At 52.8% G+C, this 26052-nt stretch overlaps 1 protein-coding gene across 2 annotated transcripts in view; it reads right to left on the bottom strand.

Moving 5' to 3' along the window:
• GNB1 (G protein subunit beta 1) overlaps positions 1–23786 on the bottom strand; it is an 87844-nt gene extending 64058 nt beyond the window's left edge. The window contains exon 1 of one of the 2 annotated variants that reach the window (XM_032361066.1): positions 23509–23786. The gene's annotated coding sequence lies outside the window, so the exon portion shown is untranslated. Of the gene's footprint in view, positions 1–23281; positions 23305–23508 lie in introns of those variants that run through there. The other variant, XM_032361068.1, reaches the window with a different exon arrangement.
• Between the last annotated feature and the right edge of the window lie 2266 nt (positions 23787–26052).

Raw genomic sequence — 26052 nt, 5'->3', positions numbered from 1 at the left:
AATTTAAAACACTCCCACAAAAAAACCTCCAGGCGCATAGGGCTTTCCTGGTGAATTCCACCACATAATTAAGTTTGAAATAATATCAATCTTATGTAAAATCTTCTCAAGAATTAAAAAAAGCTCATTCCATAAGGCTAATATAACTCTGCGTTAAATTCTGACAGTGACATTAAAAAACAGAAGAACTAGAGGCCAATCTCTCCCACAAATACAGCCTGCCTGAGATGCTCTCTCCCTCTCTTTAAAAGATAAATAAAATTAAAAATTAAAATCTTCAAAACACCAAAAGCAAAACCCAGCAGACTGCAGCTGTTCTTTGTCAATTTTAACAGAACCTCTGCATTAATTCTTTTACAAAACAATGAAAAGATGCAGGAAAAAACCACACCATGAGCATAAGATGCGATGAAAGAACAGACTACCGCACAAATAAAAACCTTTTACCTCAAAGGCAAACTTAGTTAACTATACCTCAATAAAAAAATAAGGACCAACTCAAACTATGAGATTTCTATGATACACTTATTTCTCTTTGAGAGAGCTTCTAGTATGTTCAAACAGGAATCATATCCATCTGCATTTCCTCCAAAATGAAATGTCTTTTCCCAAATTTACCAAAATCTTGGTAAATTTTCCACAAAAAATACAGAGAAACCGGCATCTTACTACATGTTCCTTGCCCCTATCCACCCACGGGGTGAACAGGAGCCTGCATTTCTTCCAGACCTTGATACATGGGTCATCATTTTTCGTAAGTGAATCAAATGACACCCCGCATATTCGGAAAATTCTGCCCGCCCCCCCATCCACTGCACTGTGGTCATGTCCTCAGGACCGTAACAAGGCGTCCCCTGAAGCCCTTTGTGAGCCGCACATGCTGGGTGCGCAGCCAGCCCTTCCGCCAGGTGCTCGGCCTCAGCCACAAACACATCCCAGGCGCACTGAGTTACAGGACAGCAGAGGCGCTGCCGGATACGGGAGATCTCTGCCCGCGCAAAGGTCATGTTCTAGTCACCACGACCACTGTTCACTTTTACTTCAAAAATTCAAGGTAAGGGTTTCTAACAACTGTTTTTAAAATTAAAAATAAGCAAAATAAGTACTCTGGGTTTTCTCCCCCTTTGGGTAAAGTCCTAAAACTAAAATTGCTAGAATTATCTACCCTGGAAATGCCTCTTCTAATACTGAGGATATCAACCCTTTATCGTATGTATTTCTTTTTTTTTTTTTAAGATTTTATTTATCTGACAGAGAGAGACACAGTGAGAGAGGGAACAGAAACGGGGAGTGGGAGAGAGAGAAGCAGGCTCCCCACCGAGCAGGGAGTCTGATACGGGGCTCGATCCCAGGACCCCTGGGATCATGACCTGCACCCAAGGCGGACGCCTAACCACGGAGCACCCAGACGCCCCTATCATATGTACTTCTAACATTTCCTCCAATTTGCTTGCCTTTGAGCTACAGTCCAAAGGTCCTCTATCAGGTGTCTTTTGCTACAGACACAATGTTCTGAGTACTTCAGCAAATGATCTTTTTATGGCTTACAGCCTTAGTGTCACGTGGAGAAACCCTTGCCCAACACACCCAACTGCAAAGGATGTAAAATACACCCCCAATATTTGTCTAACACTTTCATTTTTAAAATGTTTACATTTAAATCTTTAATCCAGGGGCGCCTGGGTGGCTCAGTCGGTTAAACGTTTGCCTTTGGCTCCAGTCATGATCCCAGGGCGCTGGGATAAAGGCCCAGGCCTCCCTGCTCAGCCAGGAATGTTTCTCCCCCTCCCTCTGCTCCTCCCTCAATGCGTGTGTGCGGTCAAATAAAATCTAAAAAAAAAAAAAAAATCGAATCTTTAATCCACAGAATCTGTATATGCTGTGGAACACAGAGTCTTCAACTTTGTTTTGTCCAGCAGACACCACTCATAACCCGACCATTCCCAACGGATTTCAGATGCCACCCTGAGGGTGAACTAAAAACTCCCGGAAGGTTACAGATCATTCACTAGACCACTCTGTCCCACCTACCTGGGTTTCATAGTACTTTTAAAATGTGTATCAGATAGGACACCTGCCCACTCACCTTTTACAGAACGGACTCCTCTCGAGTATTTATTCCCCCAGGGCGCCTCTGTGGCTCAGTCTGTTAAGAGTCTGCCCTCAGCTCTGGTCATGATCCTGCGGTCCTGGGATCGAGCCCGTGCGGGGCTCCCTGCCCAGCAGGGAGTCTGCTTGTCCCTCTCCCTCTGCCCTCCCCCATTCACACTCTCTCTCAAATAAATACAATCTTTAAAAACGTATTTATCCCCCACAATTAAGGGCCATCTCTAAATTACGCCAGCATATGGATGCAGGAAACTGCGGTCACATCTCTGCAGGTTCTCCTTTCTCTCTTCAAGATCACATCTAAGGGCGCCTGGGGGCTTAGTGGGTGAAGCGGCTGCCTTCAGCTCAGGTCATGATCCCAGCGTCCTGGGATCGAGTCCCACATCGGGCTCCTTGCTCCACAGGGAGCCTGCTTCTCCCTCTGTCTCTGCCTGCCTCTCTGTCTGCCTGTGCTCACTCTCCCCCCCCCTCTGATAAATAAATAAAATCTTAAAAAAAAAAAAAAAAAGAACACATCTAAGGGGGTGCCTGGGTGGCTCAGTGGATTAAAGCCTCTGCCTTCGGCTCAGGTCATGATCCCGGAGTCCCGGGATCGAGTCCCGCATCGGGCTCCCAGCTCCGTGGGGAGCCTGCTTCTCCCTCTGACCTTCTCCCCTCTCATGCTCTCTCTTTCTCACTCTCTCTCTCAAATAAATAAATGATCTTTAAAAAAAAAAAAAAAAAGAGAAAAGATTCAGGCCTAAGAAACATAAAAAATGGCAGCGGTCTACTTACCTAAGAATATAAGAAGTTTGTTTTTTTTTTTAAAGATTTTATTTATTTATTTGACAGACAGAGATCACAAGTAGGCAGAGAGGCAGAGAGAGAGAGGAGGAAGCAGGCTCCCCGCTGAGCAGAGAGCCCCATGCGGGGCTCGTTCCCAGGACCCTGAGATCATGACCTGAGCCGAAGGCAGAGGTTTAACCCACTGAGCCACCCAGGCGCCCCTAAAAAGTTATTTTTAAAGTTGATTTTATAAAAGAGTAAGTTCTTTACAAAAAACCATACTTACAGGGCGCCTGGGTGGCTCAGTGGGTTAAGCCTCTGCCTTTGGCTCAGGTCATGATCTCAGGGTTCTGGGATCGAGCCCCACCATAGGGCTCTCTGTTCAGCAGGGAGCCTGCTTCCTCCTCTCTCTGCCTGCCTCTCTGCCTACTTGTGATCTCTGTCTGTCAAATAAATAAATAAAATCTTTAAAAAAAAAAAAAACACAAAAAAAACCACACTTACATAAAGACTCACAGCTCGTCGTTAACCGCTGCCTTTTCTTTGACCCCTTGTCTTTTCTATTCATTATTTAAGACGCACGACTCAAGTCACTGACTTTGTAATAACACTAAAAACAGACCCTCACTATAAAGCACCCATAAGGTTTATTCTGTCTAAGCGCTCAGGATGAACAACTTAACCGCGCCCGTTCGCCGGGGCCCAACAGGCGTCTCTATCCTCCTGGGGCTCTCTGAGGTGGGCTAAGGCCAATGGAAGGGGCAGGCGCAGCAGCACAGGTGTGCCTGGAGCCGGAGCTTATCGTCCCTGTGTCGTCCCCTGCTGAACCTCAGCCCTGTCACTCAGAGGAAGAGAAGGCAGGAAAGGCGAGGGGGCGGCAAGGAGTGGAACCTGCTCATCCCATCACAGCTTTTCGTCATGCCGGGTCCGCCTTTCTGCCTCTTCTTCCAGATGACCCAACATCCCCAAATCTTCTTCCCCAAGAATGTCCCTGATTTTGTAACAGGTCAGTATGTGCCAAACTTCAGAGTTACCTCTCCTCAGTCTATCAGGGAGTGTCTACATTAGCCTGCGTGCACTCGTCCTGCTGCTTTGTCTAGAGCCTGAAATTAAAAAACAAAGACAATCTTTTCTTTGAAACCCAATCCCAAGATGCCTGGGTGGCTGGGTTGGTTGAACAGCTGCCTCCAGCTCAGGTCACGACCTGCTTCTTCCTCCGACCTTCCCCTCTCCGGCTCTCTCTCAAATAAATATAAAAAAGAAAAGAAAAGAAACCCAATCCCACCCTCTCCCAATCAAAGCCATCTTTTTTTTTTTTTTAAGGTAGGCTCCACGCCCAACATGGGGCTTGAACTCATGACCCAGAGACCACGGGATGCATGCTCTACCAACTGAGCCAGCCAGGCACCCCTCAAAGCCATCTTCAAATCCTGAGCTTAAGCAGGCACTATCAGCAGACTTCCACGCAGGAGAGCTTCTGCAGTGATAGGTAAAACGTAACTTTGGGGCGCCTGAGTGGCTTGGAGGGTTTAGCCTCTGCCTTTGGCTCAGGTCATGATCTCAGGGTCCTGGAACCAAGCCCCGCATCCGGCTCTCTGCTCAGCGGGGAGCGTGCTTCCTTCTCTCTCTCTGCCTGCCTCTCTGCTTGCTTGTGATCTCTGTCAAATAAATAAATAAAATCTTTAAAAAGAAAAATCTAAAAAAAAACGGTAACTGGTTCAACCCATTGCTCCGATATAAAAGAAATTAAATTTTACACTAAAACCGCTGTTCAAGCTCACAACAGTTAATAATAAGAAGTCTAGCACATGTCCCAAGTCAGGACTAGCCTGCTCAAGTGGACAGAACGGCGTACTGATTAGGACACACATGAAAGGCGTGAGGCCCGCGGAGTAAAAGGCCACCCAGAAAGCTGGGACAGAGCACGAGACAGGCCTGGGGCTGCAGACAGAGGAGAACCCCCTGGCTTCAGGGGGTTCACCTGCGGTTACCACCTGTCTCCATGACACTGATTTCCCTTACCAGTTATTTCTATCTGCATTTGCTTCTCAACGTGCAGTCCAGGGACCAGCGACACAAGAGGCGCCCCAGAGCCTGTTAGAAGGCCGGCTCGGCCGCACCCGACCAACTGAATCAGGATCTGCATCTTCCAAGATCCTAAGGGGTTCACGTGCACCCAAATAAACACATGGCTTAGAGTCTCCCTCCTTAAAAATACAACGGTCTATGCCGCCCACATGACCTTCTGACACCTCAACTCTCTCCCTGCCCCTCCGTACAAAGCTTCTTGTCGCCCGTCGACACAGCTGGCCCCCCCTTCCTCACCTCCCGAGCTCCAGCTCACTCCGATCTGGCTTTACTTGCCTCCTCACGGGCCCACCCCTAGTGCCCACAGTCCTTAAGTCGAAGAGACCCTTCTTCACCCCTGTGCACCAGACTCTCCAACAGCACTGAGCAGTGGCTTTCCACCCGCCCTCCTACTGAAGGGCCGCCCCGTCCATGCCTCCTCGTTCAGACCTCTGGCGCCTGGCATTCCTGCGCCTCTCACCACTCCTACGCACAGGTGACAGCAGCCCCGCACAAGAACGTGAACCCTAACTCTTACTTCCGGACGGACTCCAGGCCGACCACGCACAGATGAGCCAACACGGAGACCTGCTTGTCTTTGGCCACTTGGAACTTGGAATGCTCCCAGCACAGCTCGCGGTTCTCACAGACACCCAACAAACCCGCCCCACTCACGAGGCCTCATCTCAGCGCCGCACATCAGCATCCCCTAAGTCTGCAAAGCAAACACTCTGGGGCCATCCTAGATCCTCTCCCCTCCCTGGTCCCCTATGCCCGGTCCATTAGCACCAGCACTCTGGTTGGCTCAACCGCCGGAGCACACTGGAATTTACCCATTGCTTTCATGTCCTCAGCCCGCCCATGTTTGCCAAGCCACATCATTTCTCATCAACATGATCTTTGCCTCTATTTTCCCCCAACAACCCATTCTTCATTCAGCAAGCCGAACAATCTAAAAATCTCCCATCTTGTCACTTCCTGCTTAAACTCAATGGCTTTCCGATGCACCAAGAAAAAATCCAACTTTTTTTCCAGTGTGTGGTAGCCACAGTATGCACTGTCCACAGCAGGGCACTTCTGAAAATCAAAAGCACTGACCAGACAGAACCACAGCTCACCAGGCGTACACGGCCCCTGTCCTGGGCAAACTGGTGACTGAGGACGTCTTCCCTCGAAGCGCTGGCCGTGTGGTTCTCCCCATCGCAAGGCCTGTGTGGTCACTGCTCCCTTCCCGCACCGGCCTGGCCCCTCTCATCTACGCACAAGGGTCTTCCCCAGCTGCCCTCAACCAAGCCCCCTCCTCCACACGGTACCCTGCAGCACTCACCCTAATGTCAGAAATCTGCTGTCTCCCCGGGGAGGATAAAATTAGAAGCTATTTCCTAGTGTTACTGACAAGCACCGTGTATCACTCAGACACCATTTGCCAAGTGTTTGATAATAAACTGAAATAAACTGGGAAACCGCAGTGGCTCAGTCGGTTAAGCATCTGCTTTTGGCTCAGGTCATGATCCCAGGGTCCTGGGTTGAGTCCTGTATCAGGCTCCCTGCAAAGCAGGGAGTCTGCTTCTCCTTCTGCCTACTACTCCCCCTGCTCGTGCTCTCTCTCCTATTCTTTCTGACAAGTAAAGAAATAAAATCTTAAAAAAAAAAAAAAAAAACCTGAAATAAGTTGTTTTTATGAGGATTTCATTTTTGGAATTCATTCCACAGAAACCTTATTAGCCGGACATCGTAAAGCAGGCGATTCTGGCTGCCGTGCTATGTTAAGGTCTGTGGTGGGTTTTCAGACTCTGGAAGCCAAGCTGCAGAAAGGTCCATGATGGGTTTTCAGAAGTGAGCACAGGTTCTTCGCAGCTCCTTCCACCAAGACCCAGCATCTAATTCCCCGTGTTCACAGTCTGGGCCAGGCCTTCTAACTCGGCTTCGACCGACAGAACGTAGCTAGGGCAAGGCTCTGTGACTTCTGAGCGTAGCTTCAAGAAGCAAAGCAACTTCTGTCCCTGCCCTCTCGGATCTGAGCCACCACCGGACGGCTGATGGGCCTGCCAGAGACGTCATGTGGAGAGAAGCCCTGGCTGCAAGTCCATGCAGGTTAGGCCACCCAGGAAGCATGACCGCAGCCCACCTGCCAATCTGCCGGTGCACAAGTGAGCACGGCCAACGCCATGCAGAGCACAGGTGAGCTCACTCGCTGAGCTCTGCCCGAACACAAAGCTGTACTTGTCACTACTCTTCTCCTCCAGCACATCTGAGGGCAGTCACTTGCTGTTGTGCAGTAACAGATACGGACAGAAGGCCATGATGAATTTTTCTTCACTGCATATTAGTTTAAATCCGAGTTCCCAACATGGGCACTGCTGACATCTGGGGCTGGCCAACCCTTTGCCGTGGAGTAGCAATCCCACAGCAGACCCCGAGCTGTGACAACTACATATGCCTCCAGACAAAAACCAAGAGCAGAGGGGCACCTGGGTGGCGCAGGAAGTTAAGCGCCTGACTCCGGATTTTGGCTCAGGTCATGATCTCAGGGTTGGGAGATTGAGCCCTGCGTTGGGCTCCACACGGAGCCTGGAGCCTGCTGTAGATTTTCTCTCTCCCTCTCCCACTGCCCCTCCTCCCTCCAGAAAAAGCAAGAACAGAATACTGTCTGCACCTCTAGGGGAACTGGTGCTTCCACACCAAAGGAAGGATTCATTGTTCTGGAGGGCACTCTTTGTGGTGTCTCTTTCCATTAACTTCTGATCTGAGCTGACACATGCGTTCTTTCCCTCAATCAGTGACACAGACACTGGTGGTGGCCTCTAGGCTCATCCTGTGAAGGTCAGCACGAGGATGTCACTCTTCTGTCACCACAAGAAACAAGACAGATGCACAGGGGACGCCTGGGCGGCTCAGTTGGTGGACGACTGCCTTCGGCTCAGGTCATGGTCCCGGAGTCCCGGATCGAGTCCCGCATCGGGCTCCCAGCTCCACGGGGAGTCTGCGTCTCCCTCTGACCTTCTCCTCGCTCGTGCTCTCTCTCACCGTCTCTCTCAAATAAATAAATAAAATCTTAAAAAAAAAAAGAGAGACCAATGCAAGTACTTCCAGGGCCTGCACGCAGCACAGTGCCTGGCCCCCAGCAGATACTGAAACCCCAGCTACAGACTGAATTCCAAAGACCCCAGAAGACAAAAATGGTTAAAACTAGCCAAAGCCACAAACTAAGATGCTTTAAATCCAGCAAGTTTATGAACCATGTATTTTTTAAAAAAACGGTAAAATATTTAGAAGTAAATTTAACTAGGGCACCTGGGTAGCTCAGTTGGTTAAGCAACTGGCTCTTGATTTTGGCTTAGGTCAGGACCTCAGAGTTGTGGATCAAGCCCTGTGCCGGCCCCACGCTCCGGGGTCGGCCGCAGAGGCGCTCCTCCGCCCCCGCCAGCCCCGCCCCCATCCGGCTCCAGGACACTCGGAGAAGCGTTCTCGCCTCTTCCAGATAAATGATAAAGTCTTTAAAAAAAAAAAAAGCAAATTTAACTAGCAAAACTTCAGTTTTTTATACAATATAAACTATTCTCTAAAACATACACGTGTCACATGGGTGCCCAGGGGGCTCAGTCGGTTAAGCACTGGACTCCTGATTTTGGCTCATGATCTCTGGGCGTCAGGATCAAGCCGAGTCGGGCTCCACGCTCCCCACAGCATCTGCCTGAGAATCTTCCCTCTCCCTCCCACTCTGCCTCTCTCCCTGCCATGTGCACACATGCTCTCTTCAAAATATAAAATAAAATCTTTAAACATGAATTTAAAATATTTGACAAACACTTCAAGATCTACGCAACATAGGCTCCTAACCATAGATATGTAAGAGATGCTAAACAGAAGTTCTAAATGGACTGAATTTCCCAAATTCTTATCCCCCTTATGTAGAGACTATAGAGACCCTCTGCTCAGCGGGGAGCCTGCCTCGTTTCCTCTCCCACTCCCCATTTGTGTTCCCTATCTCCCTGTCTTCCTCTGTGTCAAATAAATAAAATCTTAAAAAAAAAAAAAAAAAAAAAAAGCTTCTACTGGAGATGGGAGAAATGCACACCTCCAGGAGTGGGGCAGTCTTTCTTCTGTCCGGAGTGCTCACTGCTGTATACCAACACATACATGGTCATTTAAGAAAATAACATAGAGGGCCCTGGGTGGCTCAGTCCCTTAAGCGTCTGCCTTCGGCTCAGGTCATGATCCTAGAGTCCTGGGATCAAGCCCCACATTGGGCTCCTTGCTCAGCAAAAAGCCTGCTTCCCCCTCTTCCTCTGCTTGTCTCTCCCCCTGCTTGTGCTTTCTCTGTCAAGTAAATAAATAAAATCTTTTTTTTTTTTTAAGATTTTTATTTATTTATTTGACAGAGAGAGAGAACAAGTAGGCAGAGAGGCAGGCAGAGAGAGGAGGAAGCAGGCTCCCCACTGAGCAGAGAGCCCGATGCGGGGCTGGATCCCAGGACCCTGAGACCACTACCCCAGTGGAAGGCAGAGGCCTCAACCCACTGAGCCACCCAGGTGCCCAATAAATAAAATCTTTAAAACACCGAACCATTTAGGGACGCCTGGGTGGCTCAGTTGGTTAAGCGGCTGCCTTCGGCTCAGGTCATGATCCCAGCGTCCTGGGATCGAGTCCCACATCGGGCTCCTTGCTCGGCAGGGAGCCTGCTTCTCCCTCTGCCTCCGCCTGCCTCTCTGTCTGCCTGTGCTTGCTTGCTTTCTCTCCCTCTATCACTGGCAAATAAATAAATAAATAAATAAATAAACAAACAAACAAACAACAACAACAACAACAAAAAAAACACCGAACCATTTAAAACCAAAAGGAGTATTTATATATAAATTACCTGCATGTTAAGTTCTTCGAATCAAGCCTAGGAATCAAGTCTACGAGGCTCCTCTGCGGTTAAAAAAAAGAATGATTTACCCACCAACTTACAACATTAATCTCAACAATATTAGAGGCTTTTAATTGTATTGCTATGTTTTTAAGGTAGCATTATCTGAATCTGGGAGCGAGTGTGTGGACAGAAGAGCTGCTACTTTAAAGCTCTTCTTTCACAGCCGCAGAACTTCCTCAAAGCACAGCCCGCTGGTCAGCGGCTCAGTGCCCTCCTGGGTATGTCGCGGTTCCAGTCACAGGAAATGTGTGTCGGTCAGTTCCCACATTTTAAGAAAAGGTACAGAGAGCATCATGGTCACTTTCCAATCCAAAAAGCACATTTTAAATGCCTTCCCAGTCAATGTAAGGCACCAAGACTCCCTGCTGAGCCCATCAGTGCCCAGGAGACCTCTCCGGCCTGTCTCTGGGTCTACAGCAGCTACCCCAAACCCAAATCCCACTGGAAGCGGACCTAAGGCTTTGTCAAGAACTCTCTTACCCATTCCCAGGAGAACTGCCTAGAAGTTCATGACCAGGCCACTGTCCCCAAGCCTGTGTAGCAGATTCATTTGGGGCACTTCTCTAAAACCCCCCAAGTGGTGGGCTTACACATGGACTGATGGACACTTCCGGGAGTCTTGACTCACAGGTTCAAGAACTAACCCTGCCCGCACGCACAGCTCAACTGGCGCGCCCTCTGCTTTCAGCCCGGGCTGGCTGGGGAGAAAGTGAGGCCAGGGCTGATTACTGTCCCTACCACATACGGTGAACGCTATGAAATGGTAACTGTGGCCTATCTATGTGACCAAACACAGGGGTAACCGGGAAAAGCCTGTCTGAGGAGGAAGCGCTCCTGCTGAAACCTGGAGGACTAAGCGCACAGCACTGGCAACGGCGAGAGGACTAGGGACACGAGGGGGACAAGCCAAAGGACAGGTCTGGAGGTCAGAAAGGCTGGAGAAGGGGACGCCTGGGTGGCTCAGTGGGTTAAGCCCCTGCCTTCGGCTCAGGTCATGATCCCAGCGTCCTGGGATCGAGTCCCGCATCGGGCTCCTTGCTCAGGGAGCAGGGAGCCTGCTTCTCCCTCTGCCTCTGCCTGTGCTCACTCTCTCTGACAAATAAATAATTAAAATCTTTTAAAAAAAAAAAAAAGAAAGAAAGAAAGAAAAAGAAAGGTGGAGAAGGTTATAAATCTTCGAGTCATCAAAACCATCAGTCAACAGCCTTTACAAGAGACAACAGATGGGAACAGCCATGATCGCCTGAGAGCCCGAGAGCGGAGAAAATCCTGGACCCAAGACTAAGCAGCGCCGGGCACCTGAGGGTATGTAGGGCAGACAAGAGGAAACCTGGAAGGAACCAAGAAGGACAAACCAGAGGTAAGCGGGTGGGCCAGGAACTAAGACAGCAGAGTGTGTCAAAGAGGTGGCGGTGGTCTACCAAGTTCAGCAGCAGCAGACAGTATGCTGAAAACGGGAGAAAGTGGTTGTGTTCCAGAGAGCTTTCTCTCCTCAAGCAGAAGCAGAGGGGTGCTTGCAGACAAGGAGAACAAAAGAAGATGGACAGAATCTCTCAAATGGTTTTTCCAGCCCTGACCCAACACAGACCCGAAAAGCCCAGCTCTATTCCTGAACTTCAGTTTTGTGCGACATCAAGAATCCTTTTAAAGAAACCTTTACCTTTCTATTGAAGTTGTCTCTGACTGGCATCTTTCACTTGCAACTAAGTCTTCTGTTCACGAGCTTGGCCATGAAGTGAAGGGAAGGACCCTGAAGACAGGGAGTTAGGAACTTAAGGGGACCGGGGTTAAGGATGAAACTCTAGGTAAGTCTAGCAAGTCTTTCTTACCAGTATCCCCTGAGGGACGCCTGGGTGGCTCAGTGGGTTAAGCACCTGCCTTCGGCTCAGGTCATGATCCCAGGGTCTGACATCGGGCCCCACACTGGGCTCCCTGCACTGTGCGGAGCCTGCTTCTCCGTCTCCCTCTGCTGCTCCCCCTGCTTGTGGTCTCTCTCTCAGTATCAAAAAAATAAATAAAACCTTTAAAAACAAAACAGTATCCCCTGAAAACTGCTGTCTACCTGTAGGCATGACTTTATTTGGAGAAAGGGTCTTTGCAAGTATCATCAGGGTGGATCCTCACCCAACGGGCGTACCTTATAAAGGAAGAGACATGCGCCAAGAGAAGGCCAAGTGAAAACAGGCAAAAACCAGACTGCGGGCAACCCCCAGAAGCTAGAAAGAAGTAGAGGGAGCTGCCTGGCCAACACCCTGGTTTTAGATTTTCCGCCTCCAAAACTGTGAGAGTAAATTTGTTTCAGCCCCGTAGTTTGTGATAATCTTACAGCACCCCAGGAAAGTAACAAGTTTCATCTTCAGTTTCTCTCTTTTTTTTTTTTTAAAGATTTTATTTATTTATTTGACAGACAGAGATCACAAGCAGGCAGAGAGGCAGGCAGAGAGAGAGGGAAGCAGGCTCCCTGCCAGCAGAGCCCGATGCGGGACTCGATCCCAGGACCCCGAGATCATGACCTGAGCCGAAGGCAGCGGCTTAACCCACTGAGCCCCCCAGGCGCCCCTACGTAAATAAATCTTCAAGCGTCTGTCATGTTTGAAGGTAGAAACGAGCCCCCAAAGAAACTACAGGTGAAACTGTTGGTAAATGTATTCCCAAGTGGAAGAGTCTTTGCTTTATAACAGAGGAAGGAGCAGACGCAGACACCCAAGGCTTCCGGGAGGAGAGGGTAAGGGAGCTAGAGGGTCACCGTGTGGTAATTAAGAGCTCTGGAGGCAAACGACTCAAGTTCAAACATGGGTCCCACTGCTTAATCCCCCCGACGGGTTAGTCATCTGTGAAATGGGGCTATTCACAGTCCCTGCCTCAGAGCTGACGTGAGAATCCCAGGGCAGTACGCTCTCAGCACGGCACTGGGGTCACCAAAACCACCGAGAAGGCCGGGTGGAGGGGCCAAGCCAAGGTCTGCGGGCATGGATTTCTACAGGGCAGTCCTGAAGTACTTCCCCCAACCTATTTTATATGTATGTAACATCTGTGCCAAGCGGAGATTATCGGTCCAAGGCCTGCTGTCCGCTCACCGCCTCCTGCTCGCCGCTCCAACGCTTCGGCCTCCTGCTGTAAGACGAAACTCGAGCAGGGCGAGGGCTCCGTCGGTGAAGCGGCTGCCTGCGGCTCTGCTCATGATCCCAGGGTCCTGGGATGGAACCCCACGGGGGGGGGGGGGGGGCCCTGCTCGGCGAGCAGTCTGCTTCTCCCTCTTCCTCTGCCCCTCTCCCCGTCCGTGCTCCCCAATAAAATCTTCTTAACAAAATGAAATTCTTGCAACCACTATGGGCCCATCCGCCCTGTTTTCCAGCACAGACTTTTCCACCACCTGACGGCCGGCCCTCTTACCAGGGCAAAGCTGCCCTCTCTCCCCACTGCCTCAACAGCAGATGCTCCTTGGCACTGCTGGGCCCCTCAACAAGCCTGTCACCGCGGTTCCCCTCTTGCACCGCAGCTCCCCCCCCCATACCTGACAGTGCTCCAGCTCCTCCGTCTGAAATCAGAACAGAACAGAGCCCTCCCTCCTCACTGCCTCCCACACCACACTGTCAATCGCTGGCCCTGGGGAGTCCTGGCAGTAAATCCTCTGGTCTACTTCTCTCAGCCGAATCTGCTACTCCGATCCCCCCCGCCCCACCCCACGCAAGGCCTTCCGAGGCTCTAGCACATACTCGACGCCCCCCAGCTTCTAACCACACTTCTCAGAGCTCCTCTTCCGCCTGCTCTTACAGCCACACACCCTCAGGGCTCGGTCCCGAGGCCTCTTCTCCAGCTACTCCAACGGGTTTTCTTCTTCTTTTTAATAATTTTTTTAAAAGATTTTATTTACTTATTTGACAGAGAGAGAACAGAAATAGGAAGAGAGGCAGGCAGAAAGAGGGGGAAGCAGGCTGCCCGCCGAGCAGGGAGCTCAATGTGGGGCTCGATCCCAGGACCCTGAGATCATGACCTGAGCCGAAGGCAGCGGCTTAACCCACTGAGCCACGCAGGCGCCCCTCTTTTTAACAATTTTTAGGTTTGTTTTTTTTTTTTTTTTAAGATTTTATTTATTTACTTGACAGAGAGAGAGACAGTGAGAGAGGAAACACAAACAAGGGGAGTGGGGGAGGGAGAGGCAAGCTCCCCACTGAGCAGGAGCCCGCTGCAGGCTCGATCCCAGGACTCTGGGATCATGACCTGAGCTGAAGGCAGCAGCTTAATGAGTGAGCCACCCAGGCGCCCCTGGGGTTTTCAACCTTTAGAGAGATCTCTGGTTTCCCCCTAGGAAAAGGCACAAACTTATACCTATAATGCTCCAACAGCAGGGGGAGAAGGGGAGACAGACACATCAGGACAGAGCGCCTGTCTCCAGGTGAGGACCGCTCTGGTCCCTGGAGGCATCCTGGGCCACTTCCCTAGATGTGACCGAGCTGGGCCGAGCACGGCACGGCTCTCCACATCTCTGCTGCTCAGATGGCGCGTTCTTCGTCTCCCCCCACACATCATCAGGGAGGATTGGGGCTTTTCCTTCTGTGGGTTACACCTATGGGTATTTAGTGTGTTTGACATTAAAACGGAGAAGGTCTTAAAATGTTTAGTTTAATAAGGGCGCCTGGGTGGCTCAGTGGGTTAAACCTCTGCCTTCAGCTCAGGTCATGATCCCGGAGTCCTGGGATCGAGCCCCCCATCGGGCTCTCTGCTCAGCGGGGAGCCTGCTTCCTCCTCTCTCTCTGCCTGCCTCTCTGCCTGCTTGTGTATCTCTGTCAGATAAATAAATAAAATCTTTAAAAATAAAATAAAATAAAATGTTTAATAAGCCTATTACATGTTACCATAAAAGACATTTTTACAAAAAACAGCTAGAAGTGCCCCTCGGTGGTTCAGCCGGTGAAGCGTCCGCCTTCGGCTCCGGTCGTGAACCCGCTTCTCCCCCCGTCCCTCCTCCCGCTGATTCTCTCAATCTCTTTCTCTCTCTCAAATAAACCATCTTTCTAAAAAAATAGCTAAAAAAAAGGGACATCTGGGTGGCTCAGCCAGTTACGCATCTGACTTCAGCTCAGGTCATCATCTTGGGGTCCTGGGAGTGAGCCCCGCTGTCAGGGTCCACGTTCAGCTCAGGGTTGGCTTGTCCCTCAGTCCCTCCCCCTGCTCGCGTGCTCTCTCTCTCTCTCTCTCTTTCAAATACGTAAAATCTAAGAAAAAAAACCAACAAGAAAGACATCACCTGAGCAGAAGAGCTGCAGTATTCGGCATCTTAGCCCCACCTCGTTAACGTGCACTGAACAGCGGCGAGCTGAATGCTCGCGTCTGTTGGTGCACTCACTCTGCTGCAACCACATACTGCTAGGTTGAAGCACAGGAGGAAAATTCAGTCTCACACAGATACACAGCTGGAAAAGGAAGAAGTACTTTAACAACCTTTTCAAATAAATATGCACAGTCTTCTTTCATACTAAATCAAAACTTGACAAGTACTAAGTTTTCTAAAGGGAAGTTCTGTTGTGGAATCTGAAACCGTGCCAGTTAATTTTTAATACCACTACATTAAATTCCATGGGATTTATTCCATTCAGAGTGGACCTTTTACCGTCTGTGACTTAGCAGCATCACACACAGGCCATCGGAAAACTATCAGTTCACTGAATTAAGCACATCTTCCAAATGTTGACACATTTCATTACATAATATTAAAAAGAAACATTTCCTAAGCATCATCACCTACAAGAAAGTCTTTAAATATTGGGGAGCTGTCAAGCTCATGATAGCAGAATCAAGTTTTCCAAAATTCTAATTTCCATTTGAAAGCTCAGATTTTATCACTGCCAACAATACTGTCCGTTACATTCCTTGAAATACCTGGTTCACTTCGTTCAATTTCAAGAGAGTATCTGCTGTGTAAATAACCCGTCTGAAGGGCCAGCCTCGTCTGTCAGCGGTACCTCCAACACCTCGGCCCACCCCCCTGACTGGGAGACCAGACATCCATCTCCCAGCCGGGGAAAAACGGGGACTCAGGGTTAAAGTGTAATAAAGTTAATTTCTATGCTTCATCAAAGACATTAAACTGGATTTTTCCAAACACCAGTTCATGGTGGGGAACACTCTGACTTCGGTAATACTGTAACTGCTCGGAGATCACGGCCCTGACTTGTTCAAGAACCAGCAGCTCACCCACCACTTTTGTACCATCAACACAAGTATCAATACAGTGAACATCAAATAGTGTCTTAAAGCCTGTGTAAGCAGCTTTGACCCAACAAACCACACAAAAGGGTCGCAGGGAACCCCAAGAGTCTGCAGATCATACTTTAAGACCTCCCCCTCCTAATAATTATTATTCCCAAAACTTCAATTACCATCTAACTAGTGTTAACTCTGAGAGACGCCTGGGTGCTCAGGTCATGATCCCAGGGTCCTGGGATCGAGTCCCACATGGGGCTGGCTCCCTGCTCAGCAGGAAGTCGGCTTCGCTCTCTGCCTGCAGCTTCTCCTCCTTGTGCTCTCTGACAAATACATAAATAAAAATGTTTAAATAGTGTTAACTCTTAAAAGCCTGCCTCCAATCCAGACCACTCCTTCAGAGCTCCACACTTACATACACAAAATCCAGACATTTACTGGGCATCCTGTTAGAGGCTGGTAATACTGCAGTGAACCAAAATTCTTGTCTTCGTGGAGCTGAGAACCAGTGGGGAGATCAGCACAAGGACTAGGAAAGCAGAGCAAGGTAAAATGGTAGAGATTAATGAGATGAGAGAATGACCTCTGAGGAGCGGATATTCGAACCAGAGCCGAATGAAGGCAGTAAGTCTGTAAGCCAACCTTCAGGAGAGGAGCTTTCCAGGGAGCGGAGCCGAAAGCCTACGGACTGATCCACCCTTGAGAGATGTCCTAGATCCTCCAACCCAACGTGCATAAACCGAACTCATAATCCACTGCACACCCCCTACTAAACCACTGCTCCTTCTTTCAGTAAATGCGAAACCACCACCCAGACGCCCAGGACAGACACACACCCGCGGTCTTCTCTTCTTGCCTTCCATGCAGCCATCACGTCTTCCAGTCGCCAGCTGCACCGCCCTGGTCCAGACTCCCGCCTCTCTACACCGGCACCCCATGTGGCCCTTTCTGGCCAGTCTTCCTCCCTCATCTGAATGTGCTCCAAGCTCAAGTACCATGTCATGGCCCAGATTAGGTCAATCTCCTCTTTAAAAGCCCTTTAAAGTCCCCGAGAGCCCTCCAGCCCTTTAGACCTCCGTCCCCGACAAGCCACGCTCTCTTTCCCTCATAACACGAGGACTGAGGACCGGCCACTAGCACAGCAGGCCCTGCCCTGCCCTGGGTGCCGGAGACACAGAGGCTAAAGGAGGCCGACTGGTGATCAACTCTCTCTCCTCAGCTTCAAACACGCTTCCCTTCCCTTCCCCCCACCCATGCATGCCAGGCAGGCTCCACTAGAGGGTCCTTCAGGTCTCAACTTTATTTTTTTTTTTATTTTTTTAAAGTAGGCAGAGAGGCAGGCAGAGAGAGAGGAGGAAGCAGGCTTCCTGCCGAGCAGAGAGCCCGCCGCGGGGCTCGATCCCTGGACCCTGAAATCATGACCTGAGCCGAAGGCAGAGGCTTTAACCCACTGAGCCACACCCAGGCGCCCCCAGGTCTCAACTTTAAAACACACTTTATTCCGGGGCGTCTGGGCGGCTCAGTCGGTGAAGCATCTGACTCAATCATCATCTCTAGCTGTCCCACTAACCCCCCGACCTTGAATTTCTCCTCTGCACCTGCTTGTTAGGCTATTAAACCATACTCAGTGAGGCCCTGGGACACACCCATTCTACGGCAGTTTATAGCCTCAGCACCTACCAGAAAAGGTGCTGAACAAGCACTTTTTCTTTTTTGGGGGGGTGTTTAAGATTTTTATGTATTCAGGGGCACCTGGGGGGCTCAGTCAGTTAAGTGTCTGCCTCCAGCTCTGGTCATGATCTCAGGGTCCTGGAATCGAGCCCCACATCAGGCTCCCTGCTCAGCGGGGAGCCTGCTTCTCTCCCTCTGCCGCTCCCCCTGCTTATGCTCTCCATTTGTGCTCTCTCTCAAATAAATAAAATCTTTAAAAAAAAAAAAAAACAACAATAATTTTGCCAGCTTTCAAAATGAATTATAGTATCAAAATTCTCCTATAAAGGGTTAAGGAAAGCCCTTCAAGAAAAGAAAACCATGTGAGAAGACTCTGGAGAAAGTGAGGTAGTAAACTGGACAGGGTTTGGCAAAGACCTCTGACACGGATATTCCAACCTCTGAATTAATAATATTCCTCTGGAACCACTAGGAAGAAAGAAAAAAATCTCTTAGTAAGCTGTCTTCTTCTAACATTTAACATCACCACAGTTAAAGGGATTTTTGCAAAGCATGGCCACTAGCACCGGAAAGGGCTAAAGGGTTTACTGGGGGCCAGGCACTGCTGCTGGAGAGCTTCATACCTGTCTGCTTGCTCCACCCTGAAACCCCCGCTAGGAAAGGAGGTTCCAGAACACCTGCTTTACATGTAAGAAAACAGACCGAGTTAAGTAAAAATCCACACCCAACCCAGCAAGTTGAATTACAGCACTAGGCTCTAACTCCACGGTAGCAGTCCTTTCAGAAAGGAGGGAACTTCTCTCCCTCTCAAGAAGTTACGAATTATTTTATCTTATTTTTAATATTTTATTTATTTATTTGACAGAGATCACAAGTAAGCAGAAAGACAGGGGGAGGGGGGGTGGAAAAGCAGACTCCCCGCTGAGCAGAGAGCCCGATTCAGACTTGATCCCAGGACCCTGAGATTGAGACCTGAGCCGAAGGCAGAGGCTTTTACCCACTGAACCACCCAGGCGCCCCCAAGAAGTTATGAATTATTTTGAAGTTCCTATGACAATTTTTTGAAAACCTACGGTAGAGGCTTTAACACAACACTCTGTTGTCTAATTAGAACATGTCCAGAATTTGTTAAAGCTTTATCAGCTACAGCACTGGACAAGCAGTCAAGAGAACCTGTAATACTCATCAGGACTGTATTTTATAATCGCCACAGGCCTGAGTCAGGAGACAGATATATGTAAATATACAATTACCCACAAGTAACCAGTATGTTCAACCAATTCCCTGATAATTCTAGTCCTGACAGGCTAAAGAATATACAAGTCTTTTTCCATCTTGGTAAAATGCATTCAGTTCGGAGTGGCTAATTACTAAATCATATCCTTTTATCAGTGCCAATATATAGGTTCAACTGAGTAATCTCTTAAAAATTACCCTAAATAGGGCGCCCGGGTGGCTCAGTGGGTTAAGCCTCTGCCTTCCGCTCAGGTCATGATCTCAGGGTCCTGGGATCGAGCCTCGCATCGGGCTCTCTGCTCGGCGCAGAGCCTGCTTCCCCCTCTCTCTCTGCCTGTCTCTCTGCCTACGTGTGATCTCAGCTGTCAATAAATAAATAAAGTCTTTAAAAAAAAAATTACCCTAGATAATCTTGACTTGATTTTTAAGATTTTATTCAATTTTTTGAAAGAGAGAGAGAGAAAGAACACGCAAGGGCGGGCGGGCGGGCCAGAGGCAGAGGGAGAAGCAGGCCCTTCTCTGAACAGGGAGCCCTAGGTAGGGCAGGATCCCAGGACCCTGAGATCATGACCTGAGTCAAAGACAGACCCTTAACAGACTGAGCCGCCCAGGTGCTCCTTGACTTGATCTTTAACTTTTTTTGTTTTTATCTTTTTAAGTAATCCCTACCCCCAACGTGAGGCTCAAACGCACACCCCAGAGATCAGGAGTCTCAGCCTCTACTGACTGATCAGCCAGGTGCCTCTGGTCTTTTAAACACGTAGAAATGGCTTTCCCCAGAACTTCGGTTTAGTAACTCAAATAATGGATACTTAAGTCTTTAAGAAAAAGAAAGCAACATTACTCTATAAAAGAAGCTTTTTTATCACTGGAAGCCACCAGGAATTTCTTTCCATTGATTACCAGGGCACCTAATCCAAGGCACCACCACAAGAAAGGACTAAAAGGTTTAATGGACCTATTTAAATGCCTACAGATTGCCTGTATTTCCCAAATAAGAGTTCTGGAGCACAACACCGAGCTGTAGGAAGAAGTGCTGCTCCATTTTCCTACCAGAATACTCATGCGATGCTGCGGTACCCAATGCACGCACACAGCCCCACCCACGTTCAGACCGGCCCTTCCTTCCACCTTTCCATGCGGTGTGTGAAATGCGCATCTGACCTCAGTGTCCGTAGAAGCCTCTTGTTCTCTCTCCATCCGATGTTCACTAAACCCAAACACCTAACTGGCCCATCTTCGTACTTTCTCTAACCATTCAGCAATGAATGCAAACCCGAAATCAGAATTTTTCCCAGGGCTAAAAGATTCTAAGATATTTTTGTTCACTTACTAGACTGGAATAACAGAGGTTTCAAAATAATATAGCATGCCATATGGTCAAGCCCAGATAATAACATTGAGAATATCTGTTACCAATCCACTAATGCTTTTAAAAGCCAAGGTCTGTAGACAGTAAGAATTTAATCCAATTTGGAGGCCAACATGAGCCAGAGAAACCAACACGGTCAGAGAAAAAACAATCCAGTGAAGGAACTATAATAAATGCCAATACTGCATTTATTGTCTAAAATAAAATCAATGTTACTCATTAAAGAATGTATTAGCTAAAAAACCAACGGATGGTGCATAGGCAAGTCTAAAGATATCCTGAAGACCTTTCTCAAAGTGATTTGTAGAAATACAATGTTTTCAAACATGCCCATGGACAACAGAAATCTTAGGGTTACATTTAGCAAAGGAAAAAGTCACAGAACAGAGCTTTGAAAAATAAGTTAAGTCCTCATAAAATCAGCCCCTTCCTCAAGCTGTCACTGTTAGCCTACCAAGGTGATGCAAGCTTTGCAATCAAAGTCACTAGGCATGAAAAAAATCTGAAAAGAACCTTTAAGTTTTAGTCTAAAAAGAACCAGACAGTACAGGGGTCTGGGTGGTCCAGTCAGCTGTCGGACTTTGGCTCAGGTCCCGCGTCCTGGGCTGAGCTGGACTCTTGACTCGTTAGGGCGTCTGCTTGTCCCTCTCCCTCTCCCCTGATCTGTGCTGTCTCTGCCGAAAATAAATACAATCTTAAACAACGACAACGACTACACTGCTCTGCAGCCTTTGAACAGTCTTCTAGATCTGCTCTGGGATGAAAATTCGATGAGGAAACTTACTACAAGTCCCCTCCAAGCAGAAGTAACTCAGAATATCAAACAAAGAAATCTTTAAAGGTATCACTAATGGCCTTCCAGGGACGCGAACTCCACGGGTGAGTGCTTCCGTGGCGCTGTCCACGCAGCCCCCTGGAGAAGTCCAGTGTCACAGCGGAGGAAGTTTCTGTCCAGTGCGCCTTCACTGAAGGGACTATCAATTCTGAATCCAAACGGCACGGCTGAACAGTTGCCCTTCCAGGCGTACTCTCGAGTCATCCCGACAGAAGATGAAACGTGGCCCCAACACGGGTCGTCCCGCCCCCCGCCCCCGCAGAAAGAAATGGGCGTCAGTCACAGGCACAACCAGGAAACTTCACTCTGCTCTCCCAAAGTCCCACTTCTAAGCAGAGCCTGCAGCACCTGGCAGGCCGTGCGCGCAGGAGCAGGAAGCAAGCCGGCACCTCTACCTGGGCACCGAGGGGCCCTGCAGTCCCAGCCGCCCAGCAGCCAGAGCTCCCACCCCTCACCCCCTGCCGGACGGTCCGGCAGGGCGGTCTGGAGCCCACCACCCCAATGCTCTCCATTTCCGGCCAGTTCCCGCGGCGAGAAAGCTCCCACCCAGTCGCGCTGGGGCGCGGGTCGCAGACCACCCACGCGGTCCCCACCCACGCGCCCGGTGTCAGTGAGGAAGCACAGAAGGAACTGCGCGTCCGCGTCCGGTTGCACTAAGACCTTCGGAGGAATCGGAGCAGAGCCTACTACCCGAGAGAATTCAGACGAAAACCCTACTTTCAAAGAAAGAACCCCTCCGCCCCCCGAATACCAAAGCTGCAACTCCGACACTAGAAGTCCCTGTAAACTACTCATCGGAACTCTCGGGGCACCCCACCCGACCCCGAGTGGGAAGCGACTCCCACAGAGCGGGGCTTCCGTCTGTCCCCGAAGCCACGCTCGGGCCCGCCGTCTCCGGAGCAGCGGCCGGGCCGGCCCGCGAGCCGAGCGCCCGGACGCACAGACACAGAGACCCCCGCGGGCACGGCGCGCGCAGGGGTCCGCCCGGGCCTGCGGCACCGACACGCTAGCGGGCTTCCCGGGGCCGCCGCAGCCCGCAGCCTCCCGCCCCGACACACCGTCAGGCGGGGCCGCGGGCCTCCCGCTCGGCTCTCGGCCCCGGCCGGGCGCCTCGGTGCAGCGGGCGGAGCCGGCGGACACCAGCACTTCCGCGCGCGGCGGGGCAGTCCGGGGCGCTGGAGGCGGTGTCACTACCTTCGCAAGGAAAAACACGGGGGGGCTCGGAAAGTGCGAGGGCTCGGCCACCCCCCGGGCGCGATCTCCGGCCCTGCGCCCCTCCCCCACCCGCCGCGGGCGCAGGGCTCGCAGGGCTCGCAGGGCGACGCGGCGCTCGCACCCGGGGTCCCCGCGCCCCCCGCCCGCCCCCTAAGGCTAGTGGGCCCCCAACCCCACCGGGGCGCGGGAGGCCGGGCGCGCGCGGCGGCTGACAATGGCAGCGGCGGCGACGCGCCATCTTGTAGCGGCGCCCGGCCCGAGCCATTCATTCGGCGCGGGGGCGGGGGGCGCGGGGACCCCGGCCCGCCCCGCCGCCCGCGCCCCCGGCCCCCGGCCCGCCCTGCGCGCGCCGCGCCCGGCGAGGGGCCCAGGACGGCGGGCTCGCGGCGGGGCTGCCTCCCACTTCGCGCGCGGAGCGCGAGCCCCGGGGCCCGCCGCGCTCGGCCGTCCGGGCTCAGCCCTTTGTGTCTGGCGGCCTCCGCGGCGCCCGGCCGCGCCTCAGCTTCCTCCTTCCGCGGCCCCCCTTCTCCGCGGGCCGCCGCCGGCGCCAACTTCCGAGGCCCCGGAGAAGGGGCGTCGGGACACAGCGCCCGGGGGCGAAGGACGAGCCCCTCCGCCCGCCGCTCCCTTTGTTCTCGCCGCCGGCCCGAGACCCCGGCCCCGCACACGGCCCCCGCGCAGGCAGGTCGGGCCGGACGTGCACCGCGCACCGCGGACCCCGACCCGGGCCCCGGGCCCCCGCGCCGCGGACCCGACCCCCGCCCCGACGCGGGACGCCGGGCCCCGGCCTGGAGCCGGGATCCCAGAGCCCCCGCGCCCAGACCCCGGCCCCTCCGACCCCTGCCCCCGAGCTCCGGACCCCGATCCCGGCCGCAGACCCCGAGCCCCGGACCTGGGACACCCGAGCGCCGACCCGGGCCCGGACCCCAGCCGCAGCCCGCAGGGTCCCCGCCCGCTCCCGGCCCGCGACCCCACCCGGGCGGGGCAGGAAGACGCGCGGCCCGGCGGCGGGGTGGGGGCGGGGAGGGTGGGGGCGGGGCGGCTCCGGCGGGCGACTGCGGGGGAGGGGCCGGGCCCGGGTCGCCGGGCAGGGGCAGGGGCAGGGGCCGCCGCGCTCACCTCGGCGCCTCGTCCCGCCGGTCTCGCCCGCGCCCCGCCGCCTCAGCCGCTTCGGCCGCCGCTCTGGAGGTGGTCGCGCTCGGGCCGCTCCGCGGGCGCTGCGGGCAGGTGCGCCGGCGAGGCTCGGTCCGGTCCCGCGGCGGCTGCTCCACTCCCGCGCCCGCGCCCGCTCCCGCTCCCGCTCCCGCTCCCGCTCCGCCGCCGCCTCCGTCCGCCCCTCAGACGCCTCCAGCCATCGGGATGGGCGCGGCGGCCCCTGCCCGCAGCCTCGGGAAACCCCACGCCGCGTCACCGCGCACGCCGCGCGCGCTCGCACGGCCCGGCCGCGGCCCCGGCGCGCGCACGTCCGCGCGCTTCCTCCCCGCTCGGCCCCCCGGAGCGTGCGCGAGCCGCTTAAAGGGCCCGCGCCCGCCCTAGGGGAAGCGGCTTGCGGGACACCCGTCGGCCTGATGCGTCCCTCGCGGGTGCCCCAGGGGCTTCGCGCGGCGCCCCTGCAGTAGCGGGGTGGGGGGCTCCTTGCTGCGGACCCGCTCGGCTTCCCAGCCACGGGGACGTGGGTGGAGGCCGCAGGACCCCAGCTGGGACTCTCCGGGCCCCATTCTAGCATGCCGCCCTACATGGCGCGCACAGCCCGAGTACCCCATCCTGCACCTGCATTCTGCACGGCTACCTGCATGCGCACGCACCCAGCCCAGGCCGTCCGCCAGGCCTGGGGGTGCCAACAAGCTGACTGGATCCCAAAGTGGCCCACGCGGGACGGGGTCGACCTCCAGGGAAGCCCAGCTTCTGCCGGCCCGGGAGTGGATCCCCGCCAACCGAGGGTCGGGGGAACAGGGCCAGTCTCAGAGAGGGCCATGGGGCTCCTGTGAGCTGGGGCAGGTGCGGGCAGTGTGTGGTCTCCAGAGGTCAAGTCTAAGGCGCTCCTGTTGGGAATGGCCACCTGAACGTGGAGGTGTGAGCACGGAAAAGAGTGTCAGGAGGGAGACAGATGTCAACCTCTGGAAGGCTGCTGAGAATTGAAGCTCCTCACCAGGGAGCAGAAAGAGGTGAACGTGGGTCATACATGTGCAGCCCCAGAAATGTCAGTGGAAGAGTTCCAGACCCCACCTCTGTCTTTCTCCTGGCCCCCCAGTTCCAACAACTAATCACCCACAGGCTGCCTCTCTTTGGATCCTACAGCCCCTCCCTGACCCTAATCACCCCAAGCCAGATCCAGGCACCTTTTCCTCCAGGCCTGTGTGCACCCTTCAGGCCTGGAGCCCATGCCTTTCCACCCAGGGAAGAGTGCACCCAGTCCCTCCCCCTCCCACTCTATGGGATCTTCCTACCAGCATGCAAGCCTGTCCCCATCATTCCCGGAGCCCTGCCTCGGTTCCGGGTACCAGAGGCACCGGGCTCAACTTACACTCTCCCTGCGCTGCCCTGAACTCAGCCATTTCTGCAAGGGGTCCTGGTTCCTTTTAATGGGGAATGGTGTTTAGAAGCCAGAATCAGGGCTCTGGGGGTGCTCACTGCTACCGGAATGCCGTTGCTTCAGCAGATGGAGCTGGGGAATGAATGTGTCCAAACATACACACATATGCGTGCGCGCACGCGCACACACACCAAGTCTCCCCCCCACCATGTAACCAGTCTCCCATGATGGCTACCACCCCAAACTCTTCACCCCACATGGGCTCTGACCCCCGCCGGGCCGCCACAGCCTCACCCCAGCAAGGACACCACAGTTCCCATCGTCCTTCTTGCGGCTTCCAGGTTCCTCTGTGCTCCTTGCTGGTCAGAGCTCTGGCTCCTCTCCGCTGCTCAGACACACCGGTCAGCACATCCACACTGCCCCTGTGGCTCCATGTACCCAGGAGCTCCCCCCCCCACCTCCCGTCTCCTCCACAGAGAGGTCTCCCAGGCCCAGCACCTTCCTCCTTCCCCAGTGCCTTTTTGGCCACATTCGTCTTTAGCTGTCGTTCCCAGAACTTACCTGGTTTTGTCTCTGGGCGGCTTCGCTCCTTGCCCGTCCCCCCTGAGGAAGACGGTGCTTTGCCTCCCTTGCCCGCTGCTCCCCTCACCAAGCAGGGCACGAGGCTCACAGCAGGTCCTCAGGGAAGGTCCATGGGATGGGGGAAAGAGGTCGGAGTGAGGCTCTGTGGTCTGAATGAGAGGGACAAGGCTCGGCACGACAGCCAGAGGGGCAGGACAGTGGGGAGTATTGGAATCGAATGGCTGTGTCCAGAACAAGGCTGGCGGCGCTGGGGTGCTCCCCACTGCTCCAGAGGAGGGGTGCCTGATGTGGTGTTGGAAAGACGAGTATTCTGAGCACTGGCAGGTGCGTCCCAGAAACAATGGACCCGACGGTCCAGACTCAGGGTCAGCGACGTACCTCTGAAACCAGCAGGCCAGATACCAGCCTTCAGTGCCTACCGAGGCCCAGGACTTAGAAATGTGGAAATGAGGGGCGTCTGGGTGGCTCAGTGGGTGAAGCCTCTGCCTCCAGCTCGGGTCATGATCCCAGAGTCCTGGCATCGAGCCCCGCATCGGGCTCTCTGCTCC

Source organism: Mustela erminea, chromosome 10 (assembly GCF_009829155.1).
Source record: "Mustela erminea isolate mMusErm1 chromosome 10, mMusErm1.Pri, whole genome shotgun sequence".
Classification (NCBI taxonomy): domain Eukaryota; kingdom Metazoa; phylum Chordata; class Mammalia; order Carnivora; family Mustelidae; genus Mustela; species Mustela erminea.
Note: the sequence above shows the minus strand (reverse complement) of the source record. Positions and strands in the feature narration are given on the sequence as shown.